Below are 11,429 nucleotides of genomic sequence, written 5' to 3' on the forward strand. Positions count from 1 at the left end.
TAACCACATTTGCTTAATTACTGGAAATGTCATTTGTTAGGGGCTTTGGGGAAGAAAGCAGTGGGTGCTCAGAGCTGGCAGACACCATGAGCTCTCTGAAGCCAAAAAGCTCCTTCCCAACCGAGGCTCTGGGCAGAGCACTTTGCCAGCATCACATGGCCTGCAACACTTTTCTGCCTACGTGAAGAGCTTCAGGCTCTCAGCACCCCCTGATGTCACTGAGCACCAAATAGCTGAAAGACTCTGGGGCATCTCAGGACAACGGGATGGATGAATAATAACTAGGCAGCCTGTCCCCAAAATCTGCAAGCCTGGGTGTCCCTCCTGTTTGCTGAGACCTGTTCACCCACAGCTGGAGCTGTTGGCTTGTTGGGTTGTTACTGAAGAAGCGACGATAGTGCCACAGGCTGAACCAGCAGTGCTGAAACAGTCTCTGGATCGCTGCAAAGACTCATGGCCTCTCTCTCTGCCAAACCAGTGTAAAGGAAGGCACCGAAAGCTTTTATTATTAGGTGGCATTTGTCAGAAAGCAGAATGGTTTGCGAGTCAAGTATTAGGTCTTTAAAATTCAAAAAGAGTCACGGCACTCAATATAAAATTCCCCAAATGCTTTCAGTTTCACACAGAACAATACCCTCTGGCACTAGATAAAATATTGTTCCCAAGTGATTTATGAGTTGAATATGATCCTGCTATTATTGAAGTTAATTACAGAATTTTTCTCTCTGTGCCAGGGATGTATTTTAGGTCCTGGGGAAGTGTCTGCAATATCTTATTCCCAGCTCCTGGGCTGCAGCCTTGGCCAGTTGCTGAGTAAAGGGACTTTGTTTGTGTGCTGGCATTTGTAACCAAATTAAATATAATGCCACTTTCTGTGCAAAGTGCCTTGTGCACAGTAAGTCCTGATGCAAGGAACTACTTGAAACAGGCACTTGGAGACTTGCAGGTGTGATAGCATGGCACAAGCTGCAGAGCAAAGCGGTGCTTTCTGAGCTTTGTACACTGGTAAGAGTTTCCTTCAGGCTTCTTGAACTTGCTGTGATCATTACTTGCTGCAAATGACACTTGCCAAGTTGTCAAGTGCCACAAATCTGTGTTTTCATTTCCCCGTGAAATTCAGTTTGACTGGAAAAGTATCAGTGGAAGCCTGCATATGCAACCTCCATCGTGCTCCTCGTCCTGATGCCTACGCTCACAAGGACCTAGCAATAACAGGTCAGACTTTATCACTATTAACAGACTCAGCCCTGTGGTGCAGCCAACCCGGAGAAATTATTCCAAGTGAAATGATGGCTTTGACTTAAAAGAGGCTAACAGAGAATATACCAGAAATAACGTCCAAACCTGAACATCCACAGGTCAACCCATTCCCCCACCCCATTTAGCTAAGCCCACTTGAGCATGGAGCAGGTCATTCCTGACGCTGATCTGAGCCCAGGCGAGAAGCGCAGGGTCATGCTGAGCTGCCCTGGGTTTGGTTCACCAGTGCAGCATCAAGAAACGAGTTCAGATGAATTCTTATCTACATTTTGCAGAACCTGCATCTTTCCTTTCCATTTTTTGCAACTTTAAAAAGTAATGTGGCTGTGTCCTGAGAAATACAGACATTCTGCTCTCCTGCCATGCTCTGAGAGCTCTTGGTTTCTCCGGTCACCATCAGCAGCTTCACAAACCCACCCACAGGACACACTTCTGTCTACAACGTGCACTTTGTTCAATGCTTCTCTGCTCCATCCATAGCATGCACCCACAGAAACGCCTGATCTGCCCCACACAGGCCAGTGTCACTGCCTCCTTTCCCGGGCTGCGATGCTGAGCTGCAAGGCAAAGGGACTGCCCTTGTGCCCAGCATGGCCTGGGTGACACGGAGACACCCCAAGCCACAAGCCAGGGTCAACTGCGTGGTTTGCTCTGTCCCAGCCAGACTGAATTTAAACATCTCAGCTACAAAGCGTATGCACCTTGGTTTCTTTTTATGACTTTTCATGATCTTTGCAGTCTCAGAGTGCTAGTGATGCCTGGTCAAAAATCTTGAGAATATTGTGTTTTCTTTTTTTTTCATCTTGATGTGCAGAATGCATTGTACTTTGAATTTTTTCAGCATTTTAATTAGATGATTAAGAGCAGGCTCGGCTTTCAGGTTGCTGCATTTAAGAGTTGTGGAGGGGGGATGGTTGGAAAGGGGGAAGAAAGGAAGAGAAGCAACGTGGTATATGGGCTTTTCATACAATTCCATTTTCCACACTCTCTTTCTATGCTGTCTGGAAATTGCAAATGCTCTGTGCTAAGTGCATCTCAGACAATGCTGGCTCCTGCTCACTGAACAATATGGAGGTGTTTTAATATCCTATTGGAAAATTTCTCGAGGGATTCACAAAGGATGAAATCCACCCCCGTGCAGCCAGCCAGCACCAGGTCCCTCATTGTGAGACTGAAGTGGTTCATAGACTTCACTCCGGTCTTTGGCACAGCAGTGAATTTCACCTAAATGAACTGCCTGAAATGATTTGAGGCTAAATTCATGCTGGTTTTAGCTGGTGTCTGTTGTGCTGGCTACTGGCTTTGCAGAACCTGGTCGAGGATCCCAGGCTGGAGAAGCTGAGGAAGGACAGGACTGGTGCTGATGATAAATGTGCCCGTTGCAGGGGTACAGAACCCCCCCTTCACATTGCTTGGCCTGGCCCGCACGGCTTAGCTCAGCTCCATGTACCTGTCCCGGCTCCTTTGGGTCAGAAATGCAATGCAATGAAAAAACTCCCTGACATAGTTTTTACGGGTGTTGGAGGCATCCAAACACAATTTGGTGACATGAATTTATTCTATGTAAATGACAGATTCCTGTCTGGAGCAGTCAGGCACATGCATGCTAGAAAATATTTGCCAGGCTGAGATGTGAGGCCCATCAGACCTCTGTCTGTCACCTGGCATATGGGACTGGATTCACACATGTGGCTGCAGAAAGCGAGCGCAGCCTGTGGTGTGAGGCTTTGTAGCGGTGCAAACAGCAAAGCAGAACGATCGCATTAATTCTGGAAGCTGCACAATTAATTCCCCCTGCCCATGGGAGCGGCTGTCATCACGTCTCATCAGCGGCGGCATTTCTTCTGGTGACATGACACCGCTCTGGCGGGCGTGCTGCCTGCCTTTGTTCTGCTTGCTCGAAGCAGCAGTTTTGCAGAGAAGCAGTCGGTGTGTGACATGCAAAACCCCTCCCGTTGTGCCGAGCCGCTGCAGCCCCGAGTGTTAGCGATGGCCGTGACTCACCCGCGTCAATCTGCGGCCGGCAGGAAGAGCCGCGCGGTGCGTCATGCTGTTAACTCGAGCAGAGCTGTATCCGCTGATCCCACTGCTTATTTTGTGGTGGCAATGGGTTTTCATGGGGTAGGTGGCATGGCCAAGCACAGACCGTGCTTGGCGCTGCCTGCAGGAGAGGTGGCAAATTCTAATGATGGTCCTGGACTCTGAAAGCCTTGGACCTTCTATGTGGGGTTTCTGAGAGCCCTTCATATCCACCCTGGTTTGTTCGTGCTTTCTGGGCATGCTGTTAAGTCCCAGCACAGAGAGGTGAGACACCCAGAGCCACATTTTGCCCCTGAGACTGCCTGGCAGAGGGGCAACCTAATTATGTAAAGCGAAATGCTTGTCCCTGGTGCTGGGTCTGGGGCTCTGCTGTGGTACAGCTGCAGCACCGGGGCTGTGGAGGGAAATCCAGGTGCAAACTTACCTGGTGGCCTCGCATCACCTAACCTCACATCACCACAGGACAGGACTGTACATCCCTTGCAGCACCGACTTATTTTAAGGCCGATTGCTTTTCCATTTCCTGTGTTGGAAAAAGAAAACAAAGCACTACAGCAACTTCGAAGGTTCACTCTAGTAAACGGAGAGTAGGCTAAGGGAACAGGACATGTCTGATGTTTGGGATGCCTCACTGCTCGAGGTCAGAAACCTGGATCGAGGGCTTAAAGGCTCAAGATATAGATGGTAAGACAGCAACTAGAGAAAGGTTTCACCTTCAGTGACTTTTCAGGGAAAGATGAAGAGATACAGAGGATTAAGTGTTACGAGATTACAGCAGGAAAGAGAGAGAGAACACAGAAACCCCAGAGCATCATCCATCTCATAGCAACAGGGCTGGATTTAGATGAAGTTATTCAAAAAATAATAATAAAAAAATGTCCAGGAGTAAATGCGACGTGAAAACAAAGTGCAGGTTGAGGTGACCAGCTGAGACATTTCAGGTAACCGAGCTGGGGAACTGGATGAGCTGTGCAGGGAGCAAGCCACAGCGGGCCCAAATGAGCAACTTTTGCCTTCCTTCTTGTTGCGGAAGGGAACGAGCAGCTGGGAGGACCGGAGAGAGGCACGGTTTGCAGGAGCAGGAGATGGCCTCCCAGTTTTTAAGGATGATGCTGCGTGCCTCGAGGGAGCCAGGCCTGTGGGTCACAGGAAACACCAAGCCGACGCAGAGACCGCCTGCAGCTCGGCAGTTGTGGCCAGCCCCTCGTTTTGGTCCAATAAACCAACAAAAGTTATTTACTTTCTCCCTTAAGCACCTGGCTTTTGCAGGTCTTTCTAGAGCAGGCTGTCCACCCAGTGAAGGCCACATTCGGACCGCAGCGACAACGCAGCCCTGGGGCTGTCTCGTGGAAGCCTGAGGGAACGGAGATGTGGGTTAAGAGCTGGTCTCTTCGGCTTGTGGCCGGCCCGGCGGGGTTTGCCTTGAGGCACTCAGAAGCACTACTGATCCTGGAAATCAGACTACTGTTAGCTGCAGTTCGAAGAGGGAAGGAGGATAAAAACATAAAATTCTTGGCTCTGCTCTTACTCCACGGAAATCCACCGGTCCCTGGCTATATTCCTGCCCGAGGCCCCTGCTCAGAGACGTGTCTGGGTATCGCCTCCCTTAGGGAGCAGCCAGAGAGCAGAACTGATGCCACTAGAGTCGGGGGTGGGCCACCGAAATCCCAGGGACCCGAGGTCACTGGTGAAGCACATTAATCCCCAGGTCACTGCTGACCCCTCTGAGACATCCACCGTCGGGAATCGCTGCGTTCTGCAATACCACGTGTACGTACTGGATATGTGACTTTTCCCCCTCGCTTACACACATTTTTATCGGAAGAAAAAGTGATATATTTAAAAAAGGTGCTCCTTTACCCTAGCTATTGTGTGTTATCCTTTTGCACACACACTCCAGCAAAAGTCTTTGGTACCCAGCAGTTGAAAACCTGTTCACTGAGTGGTCAGCATGACTGCCAATGAATATTCATAACTAGCGACTGAAACAGAGATGGCAACAAGCAAATATCTTGTGCAACGTTGTGAAGGTCAAAAGGGCACAGGGCAAGGCCTCCTTGACCTTCATGTGCACATGGGTGTTTGTTTTAAGCAGCGCAGCAGGAGAGCTACCATTTGTTATACTTTGATGGATCAAAGGGTTGTCCAAGAAAGGAGTATTTAAAGCTGAATTGGAAGTTTTAATTTGACAAATTGTCTGCTGAGGTATTAAAAATGTCAGTCAGTCCCTCAGGCTTAGTGACTGGATTTGTAGTGTGTAAAAAAAAAATTAAAAAAAAAAATGCATTTGGGAGCATCACTTCTGTCTCTTGCTTTCTGGGAATAGCTGGCTGGGAGGACAGATTTTCATCCGAGTTTGTCAGTCTTTGTCGAAGAATGGCATGTTTTGACGAAATGCATTCAGAGATGCTCTCAGCTTGCCTGAAATCCACCGCCAAGCTGCTGGGGAAGCCTCTGTCTCCCCAGGAGCAGCATATAGATAGGACTCGGAGAAGGGCTGAGTGGAGCTTTCGAAAATGCAGCTCAAGCCTGAGAAAGGTCTTCTTGGGGTGAGGAGAGGATCCCACAGGGCAGCTGGGGAGAAGGTTTACAAGAGCTGTGGAGGAGACCTGCGAGGAACAGAGCAGCTCCTGGAAAGCAAGACTTACACTGGGCTTTATCCAGGCCATACTGCGGAGATGATGCCTTAGAGACCAACAGGGCTCAATCAGGGCTGGATCCTCCCTGGGGTGGGAAGCAGACCCTACACATGCTTTCGGCTGCATTCGTATTTCCTCCTTGAACCCCAGCTGGAAACAGGCATTTGTTACAAAACCAAATTCCCCAGACAGTTGTTTGTTGGAAAGGTCATTTGGCTGTCTTATCTGAAAATTGATGCATTGAAAGCTTTCCTAAATTTGCTCATTAAATATGATGCATTGCAACATTATCAAGGAAAATGCTGGCAGGCAGGCTTCTTGCTGGAACATCTATTTTCCAGCAATCGTGGCCCCAGCACTGACCCAGGGGTGGCAGGAGCAGAGGAGGGGTTGGTCTGGCCCTCATTCAAAACCATGACCCAAAATGATGCCTTTTCAGACCAATCTCCTTTGCAAATCCTTGTAGCATGTGATGTGACCCTGGGACTGCAGTTGGTGCTGGGACAATGCTCCTTGCGTGGCTGGGCTCAGGCCTACAGATGCCCCCAAATGAAGGACAGACACAGCAGGAGTGAGCTGGGGTGAGACAGATCCGAGGACGAGAAGACCAAAAGCCCTGGCAAGGCTCCTGCCCGCAGTGGTGACGGCTGCCAGGGCTAGGAGACCCCAGCCTGCAGACCACAGCGGGGACGAGAAGAGCCCTCCAGCCCGAGCGTGGTGCCTGGCAGTCTCTCCTTTCCCATTCAGAGACATTTAGCGGCCGCGTGAGGCTATATATGCCTATCAGGCACTTCCACGGCGGGCATTTTAGATACCACCATCCTCCCGGGAGGGGAGATGTGTCTCGGGCAGGCTTCCCAGCCCTTCCCGGCAGCTCCCCACCGGGATGCAGCAGCAGCCACTGATCCAAGCGGCAGCGTTGCCGTCGGTGCCCCCGTCCCTCTCCCCTCCGCCTGCCTCTCGCAGCAATTTGTCAAGCAGCGTGCGAGGCAGAAGCAGCGCTGAAACGCTCTGCGCTGAGATTTTCAATTAGGGAACACAAAAGCCTGTTTAATAAACTCTTAGAGGCTTGTTAGCTGAGACATAATTAAGATTAATGTTGACTTGGGACCGGAGGAAACAGGGCTGAAAGTGAATCAAAGGCAGGCAGGCAGCTTCCAGCGGTAGGATAATGCAAGAGCAAGTTTCCTCCCCGTGATATCGGGTGGTGTCAGGTGCAGAACTGACCGGGGAACACCGTGCGGGTTCTAACTCCCCGTCCTGTGAGAAAGCAAGCATTAAGAGGGACAATAAGTGATTTTTGTTCCTCTTGTTCCCCAAGAAGTGCTTACAGGCAGGGGAGAGTGGGGCTGTTTTCGCAGCAGCTTTGCACACGCCGAGCGCAGGCAGCAGCAGGTTTGGAATAAAGCTCGACACTTCGGGTTGGCAGCGAGCCGGCTGTTTGGCTGATTGATTTCTGATGCTTCCCTGGGGCTGTGATTGCCTGTGGGAGGAGGGATGGCACAATTCGGAGCCCTGCACACAAGCACAGCTGCTGCCAGTTTTGCCGGGCAGGTCTCAGCCCTGTCTCGGGCAGCAGCTGGGCAGGGATGCGGCCCCACGCCAGGGTCAGGCAGACCGACCCGCGTCCGTGCCCACGCAAGGGCACAGGCAGCCACAGCTTGCATGCTCCCTGCTCTGCCACCAGTTTTATCAGCCTATTTTCCAGGTGTCTCTCTATTGCTTTCTGATAAAACTTCTCTTGGCTAATTCCAAATATGATCAGATTCTACGGAGGAGAGACAAAATCTTTGCTCTCCTAATGCGATGTCAGGTTTTAATTCTTTCCCATACGTCTTCATTTATTAAAGTCCCTTTCCCTTCCGAGGCAGAAGATGTTCCTGGCTGAATTCATAAATCAAGCCAGAAGAAGTGGGCGGTAAAATCTACAAGCAGTTACACACCGGTGCCAGCGAAACAGCCCCATCGCTCCCTCTGGGCTGTGTGTCCAGGCAACATCTGGCCAGCATTTACACGTTTACAGGCAGTTATTTCTTCAGTTTAATGTTCTACCATGTAACCCTTCCCCAGAAGAGGATACAGGGAATCCTTAGCAGAACCCTTCAATTTTTCTGAAGGGCAAAATTCCACTTTTAGTCTTACCAAGCTTAAACTGAAGAGGAAACCCATCACTGCCACTGTGTGTTGGCTTCAGCCGGCTGCTGGGACTCACTTGCCCAAACTGTGGGTACAGCCCAGCTCTGCACAGCCCAGGTGACTCCCATGGATGCTGAGCTCTGAGCAGCCTCACTGCTGTGTATATACACCAAAAAACGTTCCCAAACTCAGAGGTTTGCCAATTCAACTTGCAAGCATCTAGAACCACACAGCACTGTGCTCACCATGGCAGCACCAGCATGGATTGCCTTCCCTGCCCCAGATCAGGTGCCCAGATGCAGCAAATACCCTGTCCTGCCAGAGATCAGAGGAAGGCATCGCAGGGAACAGGAGGGATGGGCTGCTGGGGGAAGCCTGGGTGCTGCGTGCGTGCACCAAGAGTGGAGTAAGGGGGACACCTCCCAGAATGACAGCTGAATTGCACCCGATGAGTCAGATCCTGAAATCCACCAATGTCCTGATGAGGAGGTGGGAGCTGTCAAAATGTTGGCTCCCACTCCACCGCCCCAACTCTCCCAAATCTCTATGGAAAATAGTCCCCTTGCTGTTGAGTTGTGAGGCAGAGGGCTTTAGTCATTTTTGTTTTGTTACCTAGAAGCTTAAGACGTGTCTCATCATGAACTATGCACATACCGAATGAGCTGACGGAAGGTTGCTGATGTTAATCACAAGCTGCGAGGAGAGAGGAAAAATAGATGAAAACCCAAAATGCATACAAGCTGCAGGAGTCCTCAGAACTACCTGTCTCGCTGCCTTCTCCCATGCCTCAGCCAGTTCTCTCTCATTTACATCTTTCTCAGGTAGAGGCCAAATGCCTTTTCGTATCTGCCAAGTGCACAAGTACACCAGCACCACTCTGCTCTGCTGGGATGCCCTGCCTCTTCCGCCAGCTGCTGCTTAGGGGACCTCTCTGTGTCTGTGTGACCCATAGCATGAAGGAGCACTGCTCTGGGTGCACGGGCACTACAGCAATAAGCATTCTCAGCAGTAGCTGGCTTTCCGCTAACATCAGTGAATAATCAATAGTTACACCAATATGGACCAGAAAGATAGGATTGTTGTCATGGGCCAGCTAAGCTGGATCTACGTGGCTGGACTGGTGTGACAGCAAATTTAGGCCTTAGGCGTGGTGGAACAATGATGTCAGACTGGTGTGCAGCTCAGTGTTTTCCCATTACACCTCCATCTGTGCCATCCTGTTGCCTCACTGAGCTGATGTCTAATGGGATGGCCCTATCCGTAGTCCCTTTACCTGTTCTGGGTGCATTTGGCACCCTGGTTAGTGCCAGACTGTCATCCCTGCCTGTCACAAAACCAAAAAGCTTTGCTGAAGTTCCTGCGATTGTCTCACCTTCCCTGACCTCAGGGCCAACTCTCCTTTCAGCCACCTTCTTGAAAGTCCAAGACAGTTTTCCTGCTGCTCTTGATTTGCATGGATGTAACCTGAGGACAGAGCTTAATTCGCCATGCACTGACTGCACCACTTTTGATCATTCAGCCTAACTCTAGCGTATGATCAAAAGGGAGAGAAAATAAGAAAATATTCAGAAACTGGCTCTAAAAGAAACAAAAAATAAAGCAAATAAGAAGGGGGGCAGAGGAGAGAGTGGCTATCCATCACCATTACTGTGTAACGCAAGAGCTGTGATAGCACTGATTTATCAATTGCTAAATGCTGCGAGGAAAGCACAAGAAAAAAGCTGTGCAAAAACCACGAGCCCATTTGAGCCCAGATGAGCGTTTCAATAAGAAGTCTTTGCTAACTGGTCTGGTTTGGACTGAAATGGCTCAGGGAGGGCGCATCCAAGCCACTACAGAAACAGGGAATCATCCCACTGGCAAGGGGAAGCAGGCAGGTGTGGTGGGATGGGGGCTGTGGGGCTGACTCCCCACGGGGCAGCCTCGTCCTTGTGCCGTTGCATGTGGCGGGTGTGCTTAGGGCATGCAGACATCTCGTGTGCCCGCGCTTTGCCAGCCGGAGAAGGCGCATCAGGCTGGCTCCTGGGAGCAACCTCCGCAGTTGGAGAATAGAGAGTTAGCATCCCGGTGGGTCCTCCTCCATCAGGTTCTCGGGATAGATGATGGATTTCATGATTAATAATATGCCCCTTCTCGTCATCCTTCAGAGCATAAATCTTGCTCGCTGTGGAGCAAAAGGCTGGATGGAACAGCGGCTGCATATAAATGCCTTTGGGGCTGGACGGGGGCGCTTCAATGCTGCGGCTCAGCTGGAAACGGCTAACAGTGGCAAGGAAAAGAAATATGTTCTCTTTTGTTCTGTAATTGTGGGAGAAAAGCAAAATTAATAATCCTTTTCTGTCACTAACTAGGCAGCCTTCGGAAGCTTGCTTTGGCAGGTAGTGCTGAAGCCTGGCTGTTAGCTTACCTGGCTGCTCCAGGCTTGAACGTTTAGAGACATCTCCCATGCCTGAGCTTATAGGAGGGGTCCTGACCCTTGTCATCCAATGCAGAAAATGGCTAGATTAGGTCAAAGTCCTCTTAAGTTTCCATCTGGCTGGAAAACAGTTTATGGGGAAAGATGGAAACGTGTAACGCCAGGTTTCATCCCAGTATTACACTGGATTGTAGCTGGATCTGAAAGCACTTCTTACTTCATTTCAGCAGATATTGAAAATATCTTCAAATGTCATCCTTTTATCTCAGAAAACACTTCCCAATTCATCCGTCATTCCAGACGTGGCCCTGCTCTTCTGCCATCCCTTTACTTTTGCCATCTCTTTTGTCCCTAGTTGCCTTGTGCGTAGTGGTTTCGATGAGAAGCATCAGCTGGCAGAAGTCCCCAGCCAGAGACGTCTCTCCCTGCCTCAGTCATCTTGCACCCCTCAAATCACGCTTCCCTCTCTTAATTGTTTGCTTAATGGTTTAATTCATTAAAGGGATGGCCTAATTGCTGGTAGCATTTTTTTCACTGTCACCACGCTGCCAAGGGAAAGGAGGCAGTCGTTGATCATGTCCAGCACCTCTGGCCCTCGCCCCAGGTGCCTGAGGGCAGGGGGCCCGGGGCAGCAGGAGAGCTGTGCCCCGAGGAGGCCTCGCAGCCCCTGCTCCCAGCCCCTGCCCTGGCACCCAGGTACTGAGGATGCCCCTGGCTTCAGCCTTGCTATGCTGGTTGTTTGATATTTGCAGCTTTCTGACATCATTATCAGCTGTCAGCTTCTATTTTGCTGACTGTCATCCCAACGGCACAACTGGGGACGACTTGCAGCTGGTGTAACTTGTTGAAGGGCACCAGAGCAAGGCTGGGGCCAAGCTGATCTCTGCTCCTCTTCCTCCCCAGCATGATCCTGATCCCTTGAAGATAATGTGCCGTAT

This window comes from Anser brachyrhynchus, assembly GCF_964034855.1.
Source record: "Anser brachyrhynchus genome assembly, chromosome: 15".
NCBI lineage: Eukaryota > Metazoa > Chordata > Aves > Anseriformes > Anatidae > Anser > Anser brachyrhynchus.